The sequence below is a fragment of the Neodiprion pinetum genome, chromosome 7 (assembly GCF_021155775.2).
Source record: "Neodiprion pinetum isolate iyNeoPine1 chromosome 7, iyNeoPine1.2, whole genome shotgun sequence".
NCBI lineage: Eukaryota > Metazoa > Arthropoda > Insecta > Hymenoptera > Diprionidae > Neodiprion > Neodiprion pinetum.
In genome coordinates, this window is record NC_060238.1 from 7329944 (window position 1) to 7353998 (window position 24055).

The following is a 24055-nucleotide window of genomic DNA, read 5'->3' on the forward strand; positions in this document are numbered from 1 at the left end:
TAGAATTCTATGGTGGCCGCAATGAGAAGCTTCTCTGGGTATGGGAAAAAAAGCTTCTTCATATTTTGATAGTAATAGTTTTAATTACAAATAAGAAAATGCAGATGACCTAAGTATTGCAAATTAATCGATTTGCGCGTGATTGAGAAGAAGTGTCTTATCAATAAAGCAGCAGTCAAATTACGTACACGAATTGATTGATAAATATGAATTTTCGCTACATCATAAATTAAAGTGTAGACACGATTTTACGGCTCACTTTGATCCATGTATTTATTTTACTGAGAATAATTTTCACTCGATGCAACAAAAGAAAAAAAATCACGCTAAAAAAATGGCAATGTTGGATTCCATGATATTAAGCTCAAAATTGCTTCGACACGTACAGAACAATGAGATACCGTATTAATGCAACACACCAGCGTCAAGACAATTACCGTAACTGAAGAAGTTCCGTGTTTCTCTTTTATTTGAATATCATCAATTTGATAACAATATGAGTCATTGTGTTCAACCTATTTTGTGAGTTGACCAAATTAATTACCTTCAACGTGACTGAATCATACTGACAAATCTACTAAATTATCTCCGTACCTTTATTCGTTTAGATACTTGGATATTATTTATTAAAAGTGTGAATTGGTCATAATAATTGAATTTCCGCAATCCGAGTAATCGTTTGTTAATATTGTTAATTTTTGTCATATCTAGTCACCGTCAAACACGCAGAGTCGCCCACAGCTCAAATCAAGAAGATCGACGAAAAGTAAGTGACAACTTTCATTTCGAAAGCTGAATCAAAAGAGAAAAACTCCACGTTCACCTTAGATAAATCGTGTTCAATAATTTTTTCCTTCTACGAGCGTTAATGTATTTCGATCTCGAAAAGTAACAATCAACTATGCTCAAGAATTGGTCGAAATGAACGATTTAGTATCTTGGTTAAATGTGCGAGAGGTAGATAGAATTTCAGTGCCTTGAAATACTCCGTTGCGTATAAAAATAAAAAAATAACGACGTAATGGAAATTTACGTACCAAGACTTGGTGTGAAAGAGGGGGTAGTTTTAGAAGAAGCGCTGGCGAAAAATAATAATGGATAGGAGCGTATTCGAATAATTAACTCTACGGATGAGGAGACAAAATTGCTTGTACCGACCATCTATTTGTTACCTAGCGAGAACGCGACGCCACGTGCTGCAAGAATCGACCTTAGGGCTTGAATGTGATCTAACAAATCTTCTAGGCAGAAATGGAATTTTTTAATAAAACTTTTCCTCGGGGCAGGGATGCGTCGATAGAATAGGTCAACGAAGTTTGTTTCCAAAGTAAAAATTAATTTCAAAAAGGTAGAATGGGAGCATTCAAAATAATCATCGAATTCGGAGGATTCAAAATAACGAGAGCATACGTAACACTCAGGAAGTTCAGAAAATTCGAAACCTTGATAAAGTCGAAGTAAAAATATTCGACGACCAAATTTTAGAGCAATTAAGGCTTGTACATTTGAACAATGGAGAAAACGAAAGCGTACATAATCTAATATATGAAAATTAAGACGGGATTTACATACCGGGTGAGTTATTAGGATCCAGACGTGTTATAGAGCACGAAGTAATTACAGAAGGTGTACAGCCAATAAATATCAAACTATACAGATTTGAATAATTTATTGAACATTATCTAGCCGTCATTATTTCAATATAATTCTCCTTTATCTGTCTTAACGAAGAAGGATCATTCTGAAGGCAACAAACGCTGGATAATCGTCATAGATTATCGAGCTTTGAATGAAAAATTGTAGAAGATGCATATCCGTTGCCAAATATGACGGAAATTCCAGATCAAGTGTTTTCATCAAAAAAATAATAGAGAACGATGCAACTCAAATAGCATTTTCAACACCGTGTAGCCATTGCAAGCTTTAAAGAATGCCGTCTGGTTTAACAAACGCACCAGCAACGTTTTAGAGGCTGATGGATCACGTTTTACGAGGTTTACAGGGAGTGAAACTATTTGTATGGGCTATTCCGCGTCAACCGGATCAGTCATCTCTCAGATATTTTTTTAATTTGGCATGTGGATTGTGTAAGGGGAGTTAGATTTTTGTGCCAAAGCGCGAATCTCATAATGCAAAATTCGATTTTTTATTAACAATAACAAATTAGACTCCCATTTTTTTCAAAAATTCATAACTTCGGCAACAAATTAGATACAATTTTTTTTTTTTTTTCAAATTACGCGGAAAGCTCCATAGAATTTAAAAAAAAATACGAAATGGTAAAAAAAAGTTGTTATCAATTGTTTATTTAACAATTAATTTTTCAAAGATTTTTAAAACAGTGACCGACACGATCAAAAAATTTTTTTAAAATTCTGACATGTTCCTTGAACTGTACTACAACCTGTGAATTAATTCCAGAGGGGTGTTTTTCTTCGTTTTCGAGTAAAAAATCATTAAAGGTGTCGATGCGCATGAAATTGCGGCGCGTCGAGTCTCTACGTAATGGCGGGCGGCCGGTTGCCGTCCACCGCTACCCCGCGGCGGCGTCGCGGCGTTATTTTAGAGTCATTTTCACGATGTAGGACATGATTGAAAAATCTGAAAAAAATACTGTACCTTCACAAGGCCTGCTCAAAGCGATAAGTGAAGTTTCAAGAATGTGTTTTTCACCGTTTTTTTATTACAGAGATTCAAAATAACAGTTACGCACCATGAGAGTGCACATAAATGATAATAATTACATAACTTGCTACTTATTTTAGTACTTATAATCACCCCCGAAGATATGTGGAAGCTGCGAAATGAACGCACTTACAATTATATATTTCATACAAATAAATCGCTTATTCTATGGATACAATCTATTAATCTTTGATCAAACTGGGCATTAAACTTAGAAATGTGAGCAAAGGTTTTCGTCATAACTTACATGGCTATCTTAGCGCATAGATTTACGGGTAAATGACTCATCAGAGGAAGAGTAAACCCTACATTCTACAGTTTTTATAGATAGAGGTAAAAATGAATGGAATCGTCGAGTGCCTTCAACCGTTATTGCTTGGTTCAATCGCGGCTTCAATAATTTTTCATGTTCTTCGTGTTCGCTGTTGCTGCAGAAGTCAAATGCGATATTTTTTAATGCACTCACACTCCATTCGAATAATTGCCTTGGAGTCAAAATAAGATTTTCATTGGGGCGCTGTAGGCTTGCACGTGCAGCAAATCTTTTCACAGTTCCACCAATGCCATCACATGGACTTTTTCCATGTGACGTTGCAAAGAAATGCCATTCAGCCTCGACATTGAAGTCGTCAAAATGATGAGTCAAATTAATGAAGTTGCTTTTATTTTTATATTGTGCACTAGCACCGTCAGTAAAATAAATCATTTTCTTGATAACTTCACTACCGAAGAACTCAAAAAGCTTACCGATTAGTTTCTTCTGAAACAGATGGACCGCGACTGTATTATGTTGTAGATTTTCTGATATGATAACGAAGCTTTTATGCTTTAAGTCCTCATTTTCAACATAATACACAACAAAAGGATGGATGGTAGCTTGATTGTTATTCCAGTGGAAGCTTTGAATTTCATCTTGAACAACAAATGCATAGTTTTCAGCAAAGTCACCCAAAACTAAGAACTCCCCTGGTTGTAGACGATGTTTTCTGTCTTTCAAATATGCACTTTGCTGTTTAGCAATGAAATCATGTTTCTTGAGGGCTATCGTCTGTTCCTTTAGCGTCTCGAGGAACGTTTCCGTTTCTTGCGTGATCGTTTCTAAAACAGATCGATCCGTATGAGTCCACCGTTTGTAGCTAATACTTTCTACGAAATTATCGTCGAATAAACTTTCCATTTCGTGTGTAACCATATCAAAACTTGGACAACTACTACAATCACCGAGATAGCACAAAGGATTTGGAGAGTCACACGATATCTGTTTTATCAAATCGTGGTACGTTCTTTTGAATGTCTGACAAATTGAGCTAACCGCCACCAACATAAGTTTCACATTCTGGTGAATTTTGCAAACACAAACTGTATGTGTTCCTGTTGGTCCAGCTAAAATACACTGCTTTGGGCGGAGTTCCGCGAATTTTGTAAATCCAATTTTATCATTCGGATGCTGTTGCTTGAACGCGGCGTAAGCTTCCTTCAGATCACACAAAACAAGTCGTTTTTGGACTTGATGTTTTGAACCATCCACATCGCGAAGAGTGACAAAATCTTTCCGACCAGGCATGATCCGACTTATTTCATCAGAACAGTAAAATTCCACTACATGAGAGACAACATCATCACAAAGAGTGCGAGATGGTCTTGGATCTGGGGAGGATCCAAATCCACGCTCACTTTGCAATATTTTAGCTTTACGAGCCATTCTATATGAACAATCAAATTGTAACTCCAATTCTCTGATGGACCAACTACGAGGAGTCATTGTGAGATATTTAATTTTGTCCGCGACACACTTCGCGTTGATAAACAATTCTTTCACATCACACAACAATTCTTGCCCGATATCATTCTCAACAAACATTTCCACACTGCTCTGTTCACTAATTGGTGAAGGTGAAACAAGATCGTCACCACTCGCATAATTATGATTCATATCACTTACCTCGTTTTTATCAGATGGAGTAATTGTGTTGCATTTGTACAATTTTATTCGACAATCCATGCACACATATTCTCCTAGGTCCGGAAACTTTTTCCGTAATGCTGGTGTCACTGGCTTTACCAAATTTCGCACCCAATTATGGCCAACTCTTTGGAAAGGATTACAGCACCGTTTCACATCTGTTGTAGACATTGCTTTCAGAAATGAATTACTTGTGTGAAGAATGAGACGATGTATTGCACTGATCGCTACACTGGTATTCGATTGAATGTTATGCATTTTGAAATGCTCGAAATTTATACTCGTTCAGAATAGTGCTTCACCCACCCAACAACTCTTCTGATTGGTTGAATTCCACCAATGGGGCTAACATAATGAAGGTGCATTTCAATGTACCTGACTTTAGCCAAATGACCCCTTCGCGGAATCGAGGTGGTGACCCGGACTACCTGGATAATGAAGGATTTAGGTGACGCATGCACAGGTGGACGTATTCCATATCCTGGAATATAGTGCTTCACCCACCCAACGACTCTTCTAATTGCTTGAATTCCACCAATGGGGCTAACATAATGCAGGTGCAATTCAATGTACCTGACTTTAGCCAAATGACCCCTTCGCGGAATCGAGGTGGTGACCCGGACTACCTGGATAATGAAGGATTTAGGTGACGCATGCACAGGTGGACGTATTCCATATCCTGGAATATAGTGCTTCACCCACCCAACGACTCTTCTAATTGCTTGAATTCCACCAATGGGGCTAACATAATGCAGGTGCAATTCAATGTACCTGACTTTAGCCAAATGACCCCTTCGCGGAATCGAGGTGGTGACCCTACCTGGACTACCTGGATAGTGAAGGATTTAGGTGACGCATGCACAGGTGCAGGTATTCCATATCCTGGAACAACACTTGACCTGTGTTCGTAATTCATGTTTGAATCATAATGCGTCATAACAAATTTCGAATCTCTGTAATAAAAAAACGGTGAAAAACACATTCTTGAAACTTCACTTATCGCTTTGAGCAGGCCTTGTGAAGGTACAGTATTTTTTTCAGATTTTTCAATCATGTCCTACATCGTGAAAATGACTCTAAAATAACGCCGCGACGCCGCCGCGGGGTAGCGGTGGACGGCAACCGGCCGCCCGCCATTACGTAGAGACTCGACGCGCCGCAATTTCATGCGCATCGACACCTTTAATGATTTTTTACTCGAAAACGAAGAAAAACACCCCTCTGGAATTAATTCACAGGTTGTAGTACAGTTCAAGGAACATGTCAGAATTTTAAAAAAATTTTTTGATCGTGTCGGTCACTGTTTTAAAAATCTTTGAAAAATTAATTGTTAAATAAACAATTGATAACAACTTTTTTTTACCATTTCGTATTTTTTTTTAAATTCTATGGAGCTTTCCGCGTAATTTGAAAAAAAAAAAAAATTGTATCTAATTTGTTGCCGAAGTTATGAATTTTTGAAAAAAATGGGAGTCTAATTTGTTATTGTTAATAAAAAATCGAATTTTGCATTATGAGATTCGCGCTTTGGCACAAAAATCTAACTCCCCTTACACAATCCACATGCCAAATTAAAAAAATATCTGAGAGATGACTGATCCGGTTGACGCGGAATAGCCCGTATACCTCGATGGCGTAGAAGTATACTCAGGTTCACTTAAAAAGCATAAAGAAGAATTCAATTCACTCGTACCGAAATTGAGAAATGCAAATTTAAAAACTTCAAACAGACAAATGCGAGTTTCTCAAAAAGGAAGTAGGTTATTTCGGTCATATAATCAGCGAAGACGGCGTAAAACGTGATCCATAAAATTCTCATAGCACTTGAGGAATTTCCAAAACCCAAGAATGCGAAATATATCAAACAATTCCCACGTCTAATCGGTTACTATCGACGCTTTGTACCAAATTTCTCGAAAAATAGTAAAACCTTTGACAGAACTTTTGAAAAAAAACGTGAAATTCCTTTGTAAAGAGGCACAAGAAAACGTCGTTAGCTAATTATGGGATAAACTGCGCGAAAATGCAATAGTTTCAATATTTTTCGTTTACGATGGTTTTCATTGTGACAACGGATACATCAGGATTCGCCATAGAAGGCGTATTAAGCCAGGATCCTTATAGTTGCGGCCATAAAGAATTAATGGCCATAGCTTACACAGTGACTAAGTTCAGGCCATATTCATATGGAAAGAAAGTCAACTTACAATTATTCACGGATCATAGACCTTCAATTTGGTTGCGCTCAGGTAAAGATCCAATGTCGAGACTTTTACGGTGGAGATCAAAGCTTACAGAGTACGAATATAGTTGGGAATACAAACCTGGAAGAATAAACGCGAATGCTGAGGCGTTATCGAGAAACCCAGTGTTGAACGAATCGCGAGTATCAGCAATCAAAAAACAAACACAGGATCTAATACAGAAGTCAAAGCAAAATATCAAAGTTACTCCAGGTGATTCATTCGCAGTAAATCAAAACTATTCGCTAGTTCATTGCGTAGCAGAAGATTCATTTCAAATACCGTTTTGGAAACGTTATTCATTTAAAATCTCAGAAGAGACCTGTTAGCTTTTCTAAAAAATGGCAATATATGCATATTTCATCTCTCAACGAAAATGTATAGCCACGAAAGACCAACATTAAAATCATCAGAACGAAGTCTGATATCATTAAGAAATGTATGCAAAAATCTAAATTGTTATAAAACTGCAATGCCCAAAATAGGATATGGCTTAGATAAACTATCATGGGAAAAGGTAGAACAAAATTTTGTTTAATACAATTTCCACTGAACCTTTTGAAGTACTTATGTATGTCAATGGGAAACCCGATACGTCTGAGACCTTCGGGTAGTAACTCACACTACGAAGAGAGTTAGTCGTAAAAAGATAATGTAACAACAGGCCCAAGCGTAAAAAAGGATGGAAAATCGGATAACCCAAGTAGTCATAATACCGAAAATGAAGGTCGTTGTAAATATTTGTTTTCGTTTTTATATACTAACGAACGAGATAGAGAAAAATATATACAATGGATGTTAAGAATTTGAGTCAATAATCATAATAAAATGAACAGGCATACAAAAAAAAAAAATCAAGAACGAATATAAATACGAAAGTTACATCTAACATTGAATTAAATAAATTAAATATAAATAACGATAGAAATCTTTAAATTTCATTCCATTGAATTTTACTTTTCTATTTCTCTGATCATACATATATACAGACATTAGATCATCTATTTCATTGCATTTAAAATTACACACTCATACATTCATTCACACAATCCTACACAAAGTAAAATACGCCTTTTCAATTAATTAGTTCCTTTGTGTCGATTGTTTTTTATATTTTAATTTGTTTGTCAATTTCTAATTATTCTCAACAGTTTTATCATTAATTTAACAATAAAAAAATTAAATTAACGGTTTTATCACTTATCCGTGTAGTTTGGTCCAACAGGTTCGGTTGAATTGTTGATGTAAAATCCACTTATAGTGTTCTTTCTGATTTACGTCTCGTCAGACCGTTTCTGTGACATGATCGTTTTCGAAGATTAGTGTTGAAATTTGTTTCAAATTCGAGAAATTGTGTATTAAATTTTGCACCACTACGAGGCATTAAATGGAGTTTCAAAATTACGTATTACCGTCACATCGTAAACTTCTATACAGACAAAAATAAAATCACCGGATAGATACACAGACAATTTTAACTTCAACCTTCTTTACGATGTAAACCAAGAAGAAATTAATGATACAATACTCAACGAAGTTTTAGAAACTATTAGCATGGATAATAACGTGCAAAACACCAGCATTCGTGAGTCTCTTGAAAATGAAAGGAAAGCAATTGCAAAAAGCATAGATAGCCGTATTGAATACACCTTCAGATCGTGATATTTTAATAGAATCGTTAGACGTTGTCCTGGAATTAAATTTAAATATTTTATCAAAAAAACTCAAAAAATTAACAAGAGTTAAAACTAAAGAACCTACGGTGTTGACTGACACGCCAGGTTCAAGTTTTGACAAAATGTCTACAGACATAGTAGGACCTCCACCTATCACTCCTTCAGACAAGGAGTATATTTTAACAATTCATGATCAATCAACGAAATATTTTTTAGCAGTGCCTTTGAATTCAATCACCTCAGTTTACTTAGCGGAAGCACTAATCGATAACTTTATTTGTAAAGCTGGAGCTGCTGAGTAAATTGTCAATGATCAAGGTGCTAATCTCACAAGTTCACTGATAGAAGCTACAGCAAAGAAACTCAGAATTAAACAACGTAAAACAACTGCTATGCATCTTCAATTAAATGGATCTATAGCAAGATCACATCACGTTCTATCGGGATATCTGAAACAATAAGTCACAAAAGAAAATAATTGGGATAAATGGCTAGACGTTGCAATGTTTTCGTAGAATACAAGTGTCCGTGAAGAAAGAAAATATAAACCTTGTTAATTAGTCTTTGAAAAAGTAGCGAGAATACCACACAAATATGAAATAATCGAAGAATTAAATGATCGAACATACGAAGAATACTTAATCGAACTTTTTACCAAAATCAGAAATATTTGAGACCAGGCTCAAGAAAAAAAAAAAAAAAAAAATCGATTCAATCAAAATAGAAATTGAAACGTTATTATGGTAAACAAATAAATTCGTTAAATTTGGTAAAAGGCGATTTAGTCTTTTTTTTTTAAAGGAACCCATAAAAGGGAAATTTGCAGATCAATATTCAGGATCGTATGAGGTAGAAGAAATATTGGAAAATTATAATGTCAAATCAAATTGGCAATAGAATCAAGATAGATTACATGAACAAATTAAAAATCCTAAAGGAATAATTAATTACTTACGTCAGAATATTGAAAATTCAGGTCGATAGAAGAACGCCAAATTGCTTTTAATATCAAATAATCTACGTAGTTTAATTATGGTACTGACCTTTTATTAACCATGTGCGTAAGATTCATTCGCCATTCGTCCGTTGGCGAACGTCTGTAAATTAAGAGATCAGTGCCATAATTGAACTGCTGAGGTTACTTGAAATTTGTTTGGTGAACGTGTTTGATGTTGATGAACACTCTTTGTGTTCATGTTGATGTGCATATAACAAAGATATTTGTTCTGAGGAGGGCCCAAATTGTGGCCGAAACGTTGACATTAAAACCAATTTGACGTTGTTCTGTCAATCAGTATTTCCAAGATTCTATCGTACATAAACTACGAGGTCGAGACAAATTGTACATAATTAATTACTATAGTTACTTATGATTAGGTAAGGATAATCATAAATCTTCAATAGTTGACAAGTCATTTTGTATAATTATGTTAATCAAGTTCAATTTGGAGATAATAATTAACATTGTATAGAAGAATATACCTACGTTTATGATTACGTTAAACAAGCTCAATTTAGCAATAATAATACTAGTTACATTGAATAGGATACGTTAAAATTGGGAAAAGAATCTTTTACAGCACAACATTTTCAGTCTTGTATAAACGGTTAGAAATACTAATAAACAATTTTCAATCATTTGAATATAAGTATATTGTTTTAGAATCAACATTTTTAATTAGAATCCCGATCAAAGCAGAGACGGAAACAGAAAGATAAAATATACATATATTCACTGACTTCAATCAATCATGATATTATAAATCCCAATGAATAGCTTTCTTTATTATTATGTTACGAATGAAACATTTTGATCCAAAAAATAAAGCTAAACGTTTTAGTACAATCATTTTAGTGGTGAACATGTTATGGATGCCCGCCGTAATTTGGGCTCTAGTGGGTTACGACTGTGGAGCAACTTCAAGAAACGCTTCAACCATTTATACTACCAGCATCGGAAAATGTGACATACCAGAATAAGAGTCTATTTCCTATTAAATCCACGTTCAATTGCTCCAAGTAGCCGAATTTCGTCACATATATGTCATCCAATGCAAAATCGAGATCTACAGAATATTTCATCACTGTGGTATAAATTCACACAACTCTGCGGTCAGAAAAGGACGACGTGTTTGTATACATAAGGTTAGCAGAGAAACATGTACGGGGCTTTATAATTTTGGAATAAACAGTCTGGGGAACAACGTCGCCGTACCGGGATTTCTTCAGAACAGGACCAACATTCGAGATGCGATATTTGCCGGAAAAGTGACGGACGCCTGAGCCTGTGTTGCTGCTAGCTATGACTATGGTTAAGAACAACAAGAAGATGCAATAGCTGGTGATGGTAGATGGAACTGGACGCAGGTTATCCAATGCAGACTGTTTTACACCGTCTACACCGGACCAGCGCTAATGATTAGAGAGCCTCAAGATGATGGATTCGCACTTGACGTCTATACTTATTCAAGCGAAAAAACCACTTTCGCCATGATCAAAACGACTAAATTTAGTATTTGTGATTACAAAATTGCACGAACAGAATACTCTTGACTGTTCATTGCGGAAATTGACCCTGCGAACTCGATAAAAGCCAAAAGTAAAATCGCCATTGACAATGTCGATATCCTATCGTACGTGAATGAAAAACTAGTATACCTAGAAAAACATCGTAGTAATCAAATAGCGAAAGTCTACAAGGATGATATTAAATAACCATGTGCCATAGAAGGTCAGATATTCCGTAATACCTTTACGCTTGCCACCCTTACACCAAATGAACCTCATACAACGTGATAAAGAGACCGGGTTACATGGCGATACTAGCAGGAGAAGTCGTACAATCTATTAAATGCGTAACCGTTACAGTGATTGTCAGGAAAACACAAACGTGTCATCGAGAAATACCAATAACATTTCAAGATGACTCGCTCTTCTGAAATCGAATGAAAGAGAATGCCGTGAATTGCATTTAACCACATTTAGCATCGACGAAACCTGGATGAAATTCTCACTTCTACCAAAAGTTGTCGTCGACGCACCGGAGAAGCTCACACCGATGACCCGGCTATCTTGGAAACATACTAAACCGCCACCTCTTTCTGTCAGTGGTATCTAAACGGAGGAGGACTTGAAGAGTTTTCGCGACCGAGTGATGTTCTCGATCCAAAAGCCAGCCGTGCTGAACGCAGTTGCAAGAGGTATAACTGGACACGCTATTTCCGGAACAAAAATATCACCATCAGCTTTATTGGACGAGAACTTGTAAAATAAAATCACCGAATCGACATCACGTAAACTCTGGATCGGATTCATGCCGTTTGGAACTGCTAGTTTCAGAGCCTTTGGGTGTCTACTTCGCTGTGAAATTAATTGAAACGGTAATTCATATTGGAAACCATGGGTAAACTCTGCACAATATTTATAGCTGGAGTGTACGTCAGCTGGGAGCAGTACTCGGTTCATCGATAACCCTGATTACGCATTTGGGAAAACCTCAATCGGATAACAAGGATGAAGAAGAAAATTCAACGAAAGAACAGATCGTCGAAAATCCACCAGTCGTACCACTATCCCAAGCCATCAAATTCATTCCTACCAATGTACTCGAAAAATATTTATACAAGCGTCAAATGTTACACACACGTTCAACATTTGACACGGAAGGGGGAGGAGTCACATCCTCAATGCCTGACGCCTCTGAATATTAGTCTCATTTTGCATCACGTATTCAATTCCAAGTATTTATATATTCTTTTCCTATAATTATAATCTTTTATAATTTCGTTTGTCATTCTTATATTATACTTTAAATTTTCGTATGCATTGAATGCATAAGGTTCCTTTTATCTTATAACCGTTTTGAGAAACATTCATTCTTGTTCATGTTAACCTTGTAGTCAAATAATGTTAACGGCAGTCTGAATCCAAACAGATTCACGTGCACGTGCATACCAGAAGGACCACACCAGAGAACGAGTGGTGTCCTTCAAATATTGCAAGCTCACGGTTGAAGCATTTTCTTTTTTCACAATGCCTTTTATACTTTGACTATTCATTTCATCAACACTCGAGCAAAAACTGTTCAACCTCAAACAACATTTCGTTAAGACAGACTAGATGCCTGAAATTCACCTTATGATATTTTCGGACATGCAAGAACTGGCGTGCACGTGCAACGCAATAAAACCTTTTTTAAGTGGTGCCTGTTTGGAAAATGACAACCAAAGGCCAGAGTAGCTTATCTTTATATACAGGATTCAAGTACGGCAATTCTGGAAAGGCTGGGGTAGGCATAACAAACCCACTGCACCGGACCCAGAGGGCAGAAGTAGTTCAGGGCGAATACGAACCTTTTAAACAGTCAGTTCATAACCATGATTGGAAGAGAGTGGTTCACAAAATCTCTTCCAATCAAAACTAGGAAGGTAACTGAAGAAATTCCGTACTTTTCTTCTATTTTAATATCGTTATTTCAATAATAACATTGAATCATTTTAATGTTGATCTAATTAATTTGAATAAACTAAATTATTGTGTTCAATCTATTTTGTGAGTTGATTAAATTAATTACCTTTATCGTGACTAAATCGAACTGTCAAATATACTAAATTACATCAACACCCATTTTAGTGTGTTCACCGGAGCCCTGGTTGGCATTGGCGAATTCCTTTCTCTACTCTGCCATTTTCGCGACAGCAATTGAATCATTCATTAGTCCACCGGCACCCTATTTGATTTTGGTGAATCTTGGATGTGCCTTGGCTGTTGAATTGTTATCTAAATCTTGTTAACCTTATCCAACGGCGCTCTATTAGACCTTGGTGAATCATTCCTCCTTCTTTTAAAAACCCTTCCACAAAATTCTGTTGTAGATAACAGTTTGAAAGTGCCACCAGACAATTATAACCAGCCATTTTATTCATTTAGATAGTAATATTTAATTGAAGTATGAATTAGTCGTAATAATTTAGTTACCGCAACCCGAGTAATCGTTTGTTAATATTGTTAATTTATGTCATATCTAGTCACCGTCGAGCACGCAGAGTCGCCCACAGCCAAAATCATCAAGATCGACGAAAGGTAAGTGAAAAATTTTATTTATTTCCTCAACCAAGGAAAACTCCGCGTTCATTTCAGATAAATCGTGTTTAGGAAATTTCTCTTTGTACGGACGTTAATATATTGTGGCGAATTTTGGTTTTCCGCAAATAAATAACAGCCAAGCGAAATCTAGCCCATAACAATCATACTATCTGACTATCAATTTATAAAAAAAAAGCCTGTGATTTTTCGTAAGAAAAATACTAAAGAAGTTTTGATGTTAAATAATACACGCAGTATCTACGAAGTGGTGCGATGAAATAAAATTTCAAGTACAACTTTTTTTTTTCTCCACATCAATAGTACTTTCTATAAGAACGATTTTGTTTATTTGGCAGAATCAAAATTTCAGTTTCATTTTCGAAATTCCCCAAGTTATTCCTGACTTTTCCCTGCTGTAATAAATTTAAATTTCCTGAAAGATGACAGAATGTGGATTTCTTTCAAATTCACGCCATAATTTCGTTGCATGAAGCATCTTCTATTTTCCGAATAGAATATTTTATTCAGAAAGTGCATTTCGATAAGAACAATATGAATTTTTCACTGACAATGAATCCAAGATCAGATTTCAAAAATTTGTAATGCTGGATCCATTATAATGGTTCAAAATAAAAAAGAATCGTAACATTTTCATATAATATGGTACTTGAGGGCTTTTAAATCGTTAATCAGGAATCGGAATTTGTATTTCAAAATTCGAATTGGATAATAATACTTTTTTTTTTGTGAACTTGGAACCTGCAGTGTGAGAATCATTGCTGGCCTAACACCTCTGGTTTAATCTGAAAATAATATCTGTTATTTTGTAGAAGTTTTCGAAAAATAGACAACCATATGCGTAATATTTTCCAATTTCTAACCGACGTTCAGCTACATTCTGACAATCGGAATACGGGCATCAAAAGCTAATATATACCGAATACTCACACGTATGTATCAACTTTAATAATATTCAATTCGTTAATAAAAATCAGTTGTGAATTAAAAAATCAGCATTAAATTCAGACTGATTATGAAAAACATATTGATTCAGTGTTAGGAAAAATGAAGTTTTGATAACGTCGTAGTTTTATCAAGATTATACTTTAAATACATCAGTCGGATACAAGTTAAGGATGAACAGCTATTTGTCCAATCAATTACAACAAAGACCTTAATCACTAATAATGAATGTCCTATCAGAAAAAGAGGGGTCAAACATTTTTTCGAGTAACAGAACGTCCGGAATAATCAAACACTGAGAAAAATTTCATTTGTTACAGTAACCAGAAAAATCGAGTAAAACAGGTATTTAAAAAAAAACTGTTTAAATATTGTTGGAATTACGAAAAACTAGCTACGCCTAACTATTTTGCGCTATTGTCGATCGTTTTTTGGTAATTGCTACGCAAATTCAGTTTCTTCGGTTTACTCTACTTTTTTAGTCAAATAAGGCTTTAACATCAATTCATTGTTGCACAAGCATTAAATTCTCGCAACAGTTGCAAGAAAATATAGCAACAGTGATCGTAATGAGAAAGAATAGTAACGGATACTAGACTTTTTGGTAACAGCTACAAAACTAATTTTCATTTTTTACCCAGAACTATATTTTTCGATTATGGCAAAAAATGAGAATAGTTGAGGACTGGCCGGTAACCGGAACTAAAAATTCCTCTCAGTGCAATCAGGTATAGATTACCAAAATGAGTCAGCGATCAGTGAGAATTAGTGAGAACACGCGAATGACGGTGGGTGATGCGATGTTGGAGAGCGTTGAAATGGTTTTTCCTCGCACCCTTAGACAGTTTTTTACGATCCTAATTCGCGAGGTGTGATAAAAAGTTTTCCGGACCCTCGCGAACGATGCGGGAATTATCGAGCTGTAAAAAGAAATTGTTCTCACGAAATCCGACACAATGACACGAGCGCCATGAAATTAAGAGATTGGCAACTCTGGCCGAGAGGGGTAGGTGACGAATCGTGATGCTTGCAGGGTGTGTAATCAGTGAGAAGCAAAAGTTGAATTACCGCTGCAGTGCGGGCCTTATAAACCGAACGAGGCACTCAGGTCGAGAGGGGCTAAGCCGGAGTGAAGAGTGACTATAAAGCCAACTCACCGTCCGACGCCTCGCTGATACCCCAAAATTGGGGACATGTTTAACTACGTACATCGGCTCGGTCGGTAAGGTCACCTCTCTACCTTACCGGTAATCTTCGGCCAATTCCGGTGCCCGGTCAGACTCGCAGGTCTTGCAGCCTTCTCATTCAAGGTCCGTGGATAGACGAGTGAATAGAAGAAGGTTTTTGCATGAGGAATTGTTCGTAGGATCTAAAATGGCGATTGCAAATGGCGACGCTAGAGAATTATTCATTCTTTTTTTTTTCCGTTCTAGTCATGTTTAGACTGTAGCATAAAACATACAGACTATACACAAATTTGAAGGAAAATAGAATTATTGGGAAGACCTTTCTTTGTCCACTCGTTTATCTACGGATCTTGTTCTCGTCAACTCGCCTGACCTAACCTAACCTCTCGTTTTCACTTGGAGATCGATAAATCGGTCGAGCCATTTGGATAAGTAAAAACAACCTCAGATATCTCTAAATGAGGGACTGAAAATGCTGGTGGTGTAAGTGAGTTCGACATAATTTTTTAGGACAAGGCAATTTGTACCTCAGTGAATCTCAAATGCACATTCCTTTGCCCTGAAAAATTAGGTCAAAGTTTGATACCTTTTGACCCGGTTTGGATTTTTGCATAAACAAAAAACGTATTGGGGAGTTTTTGTTCAGTTTTATTGTAAAATACGGCTGTTACGCCCTTTTTTTACGACGAGTAGCCTCTAATAGTAGCTGAAATAGGAGACATGTAACGCAGTCGGTAAAAACTCACTACAGCATCCCCTTAATAGAAATTATTGTGATCATTTTCGAATAACACGAGCTAAGGTATCAACAATTTGAGAAAAGGATGTCGTATTGAAATGTTGAAAAAGACTAAACTCTATTGCTTTTTAGGTTAGTCCAATGTTTGTGGGTTTGCTTTTCACTCCAGAGGTCTTCAGATATCATCTTAAAAAATTTTGCAAATCTTTATGTCTAGAGTGGATAAAAATAGATTTCTGTAAGGAAGATACAGAAAAAAATGTTTCTCAAAAATTATAGTTATGTGTTATAAGTATACTGTAACGTGAGAATCTTTTAACGTTTTTCTGAGAATTTACAGAGTTTTGACCAGTGAGAAAAATGAGTCGAAAAACATTAGAATCAAACAAACACCGATATTCAACTCTTTTCAACGTATCGGTTATAAAAACTTTTCTTGAATTGTTTGTAGCTAATAAGCTTCTCTTATTCGGATTTAGCGCGAGAATGATCTCTGTTACACAGTAGGAATGTTGCAATTTCATTCGTTTCCACCATCGTCAGAGCAAACAAGATTTCTGATGACTTTTAGAACGGCTTATTCTCTTTTCCTAACTTTTGATTCAGACGACCCGGCTGATTCGTATTTAAGGGTGTGTCAAGTGTACAGTGAAGCGGAGAGATTGAGAAAACAATGAAATACCGAATCGAGGGCTTGGAGATTGAAACTGAAGTTGTTTGTGTCGATATTTATTTCTCTTCGTCGCAGTAAATGAAGGAAATATCGCGAATCCGTACGAGTAAAGTTCAGTTATAATATTTCAACTTTATTATATCCCTTATTTTACACCAAAATCTTACAGTTGGTTCGAATTTTGCCCTAAACAAATTCTCCAAAAGTCGTATGCAACCAACTTTCAATAATGCGAACATGTGAAAACAAGAATAAAAAAAAAAACAGCGGAAATCAAATTCTGGATTTCCTTTACATTTTTGGCAATACGTTCCGACAAATCAATCGCATGAAATTTTGAATGTATAATTAGATTTGTGAATGATAATTTTCCACCGTTACTTGCATCTCGTTTTTATCGTTTTCTGGAATTTCATACGACGGAAAATAATTATTGCGAGTCGTAGAATTTTTGATGCCAAAGGCTTTGATGATAGTTAAATCACGTGACGTTTTACTCGGTCGGTAAAAACTCAACTAAAACAGATCAAAGCTCAGGAAAAAATTCGTTGCCTTATTATCGGCATAAGTTCGAACATTGTTACATTATTACGTTATTAGTTTATACAGGAAATGCAATTTCCTCTTTTCCGCTGCACAATATCCACGCAATTACTCGAGTCGGGAATTGTTGAACGATTCCTCACGTATTCAATTTACATTTCAAAGTCAAATACGAACTGACCGTCGACGGAAAATAGGACGGTTCAGAAGTATGGGATAGGCTTTATATTTACGCGGATCTTCTCAGGTTTGCGGAGAAGCGTTTTCATTACTCCTAGTCTCCCTCGGGGATGGAGTTTTGCCAGTAGGACGAGTAACTCCTCAGAACAAAATCAATATGAGAACTGTCCGTGAAATAAAGTTGGGGATGAAATTTACAGAAAATAAAAGTCGAAAGTTTGATTTGATGGGAAATGAGAAAGACGGGCAAAAAATTTTAAGTGATTTATAACAACGACGATTGGTTTTTGATATTACGAGATTCGTGAAATTATCATATTCGTCAGGTACGAAAATCTATTTAAGAATACGAAAGTAAAAAATACTGAATTATAAGCGAAAGTTGAGATATCGATGTTCGATTTCAAATCACTTGAAAACTTTTAAAAATCTAGTTAATTCGTTCGACTTTACTCTGAGCTTTTATTAATAATTATTCGAGGAATTTCTGTCTTTGTATTTTTAAAGAGATCTTTATAGCTTATGAATTTTTGCGAATTTGAAACATTTCGCAATAAAATTTGTAAACAATATAATTTTTCTTGTCCAACAAACCTCCTTATAATACGGCAAGATTATTGATTCTGGAACGAGGGCAGAGAAATTACGAACGTTTTCTTTTATTGCAGAGCTTAACGGTTGACGGTAAAATCTGGAAATATAAAATAACTGTCGACAACAAGAGAATAAATTTATGATGCTATAGAATCAATCTCAATTTGACAATTCCTGCAGACATTATGCATATTTTACTGCCTTTTAATTCCCATGCGTTTTCATTGATTTTCTATATTTTGTTAATATTCTTAAGAACAATTACCTCTTTACATATTCATTGTTTTGCCTATTTTTTTAATTTTGGACTTCTTATTTTCAAGGGTTCGCACTTTCAAAATTTCAATGTCGATCCACCAACCTTTTCAATAATTGTAATTTTTTCAAAATCTATCTCAGCCTGTCCAAATGTATTGATTTTATTGAAAACCATATTTGTTTTTATTCAGAAAAATTCATTATGCAAATTCTAATACACATCTCAGTCATACGAATTATAACACGACTGATTGTGAGCAGAATATTTCTTCAACCGCTTAGATAAACGTGATTCTTTGATTTAATCAAATAATTCACTTTCCTTTGATTAGGAAAACGTTATTTTACTTATTACCGGTAAAATTGCTCATCACTTCTACCGAGTGTAATATAACAAGATGATTTCATCAAATTGAAGAGTTCCACCAATCTGATGAGGAAATTGGAATCCCATACAATTTACACATATACCGTTTTCATAAAATAACCATACATTTTTCTACGCTTTTTCCTTCATTGATTGAAAAAGTGAGGAAAGAAACTCGAGTTTTGATGCATTTAAGGAGGCATTTACAGCCAAAAAATCGACTTTTGGTATTTTGCACAACTGCATCCTTCTTATGAATGGGGAAATTTTTTGGGGTCGAAAACCTTTAATTTGTATGGATCTTCATGCGTCGAATTTAATATAATAAACACTTTAAAATATAAATGGATTTTTCTTCACTTTTGATTTTTCAAACTTGCGCGCAAGGCTTCTCCAATTCACCTGAAATTTTTACTCGTTTTTTTTTCTTGAGTATTTTTCACAAATTTTCACCGAATTTCGCCCAAATTCTAACCTAGGAGTGAGACACCCGAAATTTTATGTTGAAAAACGGCTCATTATTTTCATTCAAAATGAAGCTATTAAATAAATCATCAATTAGATTATCCCAAAAAAATTCGTACCCTATGCTCTAAATATTAAGTGAGAAACCTTGCGCACAATGAATTTTCACTTTTTTATACACTACTAAAATTGCACTCCGTGCATCGCCCTGATACGTTTAAACGAGGATCTAACGAGGCCAATTTACTCTCAAAAATGTCAAACAAATGCATACCTAAACCCTGAAAAAATGTTCAAACTTTTCCTGAATTTTAAAAAAAATTAACCGAAATACCCAAGAATTTCCTCAAACTCCTCTAATTGGTAAGCGCCCCTTTAAAAACCGATTCCGCATTTCTTTCGTCACCTTCGAAAATGCTACTTACTTTCAATATCCCTGCGCCGCGGAATTTATCCAGATAGTGAACTCTACGAACGAAAGACGGAAAGATGGCGATGCAACCTGCAGCGTTGTTGCATCTCAGCAGGGTTGCCATACGTACGATAACTATAGTACATGTACGATATATTTACCGTCCGTACGATACACGATTATCGTACTAATTTGTACGATAATTGTACCATATTATGTGAGATTGTCCGATATTTTTTTTTTTTGTTCCTTAGTCGATACGTCAGAACGTCACGCCGGAGCGTCAAGCTTAGGCCCAAACATCGAAAAAAATGAATAAGTACAGCGTAGCAATTTTATTTTCGAAAATTTCATCCTCTATTATTCTGTCTTTTTACCAGCAGTCGGTATTCCGCTTAACCTCCTCGTCAGGACTGTCAGGAGTAAGAATCGATTTATCAACTCAATGCTTTTCTCCTAACAGAAAGGTGTATACCATAATTTGGTACGATAATTTATAACAATAGACGATAATTAGGACGACAATTTTTTTTACCATCGTACGATAAGTGTACGATAAATTTATGCAGCCTGGTACGATATTTTCGCAACGGCCATCCGGCAACCCTGCATCTCAGGGAGAAACTGCAATCGGGCGAACGTGTCGGGAAGCCAATATGAACGCGACGTCGCTTTGAGGTTATGTTGAAGTATCGCGACCTCGCGTAAGAGATAAGCATACCTACTAGAATTCCGTGTATCTGGGTCGTGGGTGTTATTGAAAAATGGAAGTAAAAAGTGGTAAGAAGACCTGAGACGACACCCCGCAGGCCAGAGAGTGCGCGGCAATAACACCGCCTTGCTCCTCCTTCATCCGCCCGCCGCCGCCGCCTCACGTACTTCATTTCTGCCTCCCCGCCTATTACATTGGCTCGAAAATATTGTCTTCGACCATTTTCCGATCACTCCTTGTTATTCATCGCGGAACGTGCCGAATCGGCCTTCGTATCGCGTGTTGCAAAAAGTTCCTAGGTGCAAATTAACCAGAAATAATAACCGACGCAACAAATAACCCACGACAAAAATATCACATTTGAAATTTCATTTGATTTAATATAATTCAATGTTTCTTCAGTTTTTTCTTGGCACCGGTCATTTTTGTCTCGAGTTATTTTACCGCCTTGGTTTATCTTTGCCTTTGGTTATTTCTATTTGTCTCATTTTTGTTTTCGGTGGTCTTTGTTTGAGTTGTATTTTTTTTTTCTTTTTTTTTTGTGTCTTCTTGTTTAATTTGGTTGTTTTTGTCAAAGTTATTTTCGTTTGGGTTTGTTTTTTTGTCTTGGGTTATTTTTATAAGTGTCATTTTTGTTTTGGGTTCTCTATATTTGAAATATTCTTTTCTTGCTTGTTGTTGTTTAATTGGGCTGTTTTTATCGAAGTTATTTTCATTTGGGTTATTTTTGTCTTGTGTTATTTTCATTCGCGTTATTTTTGTCTTCGGTCATCTTTATTTGGATTATATTTCATCGAGTCATTATTATGTGGATTATTTTTATTTATTTCTTTTTACTTATTTTCATTCGAGTTATTTTGATTTGCATTTTTTTTTCTCTTACGTTATTTTTTCGCATTTCTTTTTTTTTTTTTTTTATCTAGGATCATCCTTATCGGGGTTCATTTTTGTTCGGGTTATTTTTATTTGGGCTATTTTTGTTTGGATTAATTTAGTTTGCGTCATTTTTGTCACAGGTCATTTTTATTTGAATTATTTTTAATTGGGTTATTTTTATTTCAGTTACTTTTCATTTTACAGTGTATTTTTCCGAAAGACATGTAACACTCATTGGAATCAACACAAAACTGCTGTTACAATATTTCAAATTTTTTCTGCATATGACATGGACTATCTATTATTTTCAAAAATTGAATACTTCATTGACCTGATTTCAAAATTTCACACCCAGAAGAAATATCCATTTGAAAATGAACTTATTAGAAATATTGAACTAGAGAAATGACAATTTATTGACTTGAAACAAGTCTCAATCGAATCAAATAAAACTTTCCCAGCTTACGACGGCTGATTAATTATTATAAATAAATTCAACGATGTTCGAATAACATCTTTTTATTTCAAACAAATCGAAAATAATTTTTTCCGAGTATTATCATTTACAAAAATTAATTACGAAATTCTCTACAAAGTGTATTATAATTTTTATTCTCATACGTTTATACCTATACATATGTATATTCTGAACTCATCAAAACATAATTACTTGTACGAAAAATCGTGTTCATTCTGTTCGTGAATTTGAACCGTTCGTTTTCACCATGCCAAAAATGTACGAGAAATTTTTCAACAAAGTGAATAAATAAAAGCATCTGCATGTTCGGTGAAATCTCGACTTTTTTACATGCACAATAAATTCGTTGATGAACGTTACATCGTGTTGGAAATTGCTCTGAAAATTTTTTTATTCTCAGACAAGCTTAAAAAAAGAACCAATTATTATAGGCAATTATTCGAAAATATTATTATCGCAAAAACTATTCGAGATAAGAATTTGAGAAAAATATTGCGCGTTGGTTCGATTCCTTAAAATGTGGCGAATAATTAAGCGAAGTCTAATAAACGTCCTGGCTGGAATTGTTACGGAATGCCCCTTATGTACTGTACTTTAGGTCTTGTCGAATAACCTCTAACACTTCGCCGAGTGCGGATAATGAGAGAAGCGATTTTAATTATTGGCTGCAAACAGTGAAATTCGCGGCTTGTTTTTTTGATCATTGACCCGTGATTTTGACGGGATGAGTTCCGAGTTTTTTTGCAGGGAGGATCTGCTGCCTTGAGTGCCAGGCAATAAGCGACGGTGCGTGAATTCGATCTTCTTGGTGTTTTTTTTTTTTTGGTAATCCGCACGTAAATGCGAAGCTCCGTCAGAGGGGTGAACATCTTTTCACCCCATAAGCTGCAGGCGTTCCTCGTGGCAACAATCATCAAACGGGCGAATTCTGTGCAGGAGCTTTATAAGCCGAAAGCTGAGCTAAATTCCCGAGCTGCGATACTACATCGGGAAACAATAATTATACACACACCCGTGCTGCAGAAACCGGTGAATAGTAATTAAATTCCTTATGATGATTTGATATGGAATACCGAGCATTCCTTCCGGCAGCTCAGTTTCCTTGTTATTAGGAAAATTATTCGTTGACCGTTAACACGCCCCTTTGACGGTCGGGGATCAAAATCCCGAGGGATCAAAAATTGGACTGACCAAAAACCTGAAAGTTTTCCATTTTGAAATTGGGACTTTCGATAAGTCGCCTACGGTAGAGTAACTGTTTTCCCGAAAGCTCCTTTATCCGAAAAAGTACTTTCAGAAGATATGGAAATATGAAAGCTCCGAAATAACAATTCGGAGCGGTTGATACTTCGGACCGCCAAGAAAACGGAAGAGTTATTTGTCGGAAATAAAAGTTCAGAGAGAGCAAAATATCGATCCGAAAAATGCAGAAGGACCAGAATTCCAAAATACGTACCGAATCTCATGAGAATACAAAATTTGTGAAATTTGTCAATTCGATGCTGGTTTTATCAAGATTATCCCATTGTATTAGATAATCGTCTGTGTCGTCAAAGAAAAATAAAACGCAAAAGAATCGGCAACATATGTTTAATAACATTTAACATTCTGTGTCAGTGGATTTTGGGATTTTAGCTTTTCGATTCTTTGGTCGGTAGTTGTCGATGAATTCGGATTCGTAAATTTTGGAAAAAGGCACGAGTCTGACGTTTGAAAATTTTGCAATTCGTAATCTTGTCCGTTCACAAAAAAAAATTCCGGTATAAATTTATTTACACATTTTTGCGTTCTCAATTTTTGTTTCTTACTAGACAACTTTTCGTATTTATGGTCTTTCTACATTTTTAACTGTTGGTACTTTTGGAAATAGTAGACACTGTTGCGGGAGAAGTTTATTCCTTTTGTTTGTGTTAGAAAATTTTAGCGATATGGGTAACTTTGCAATCGCAATTAAAA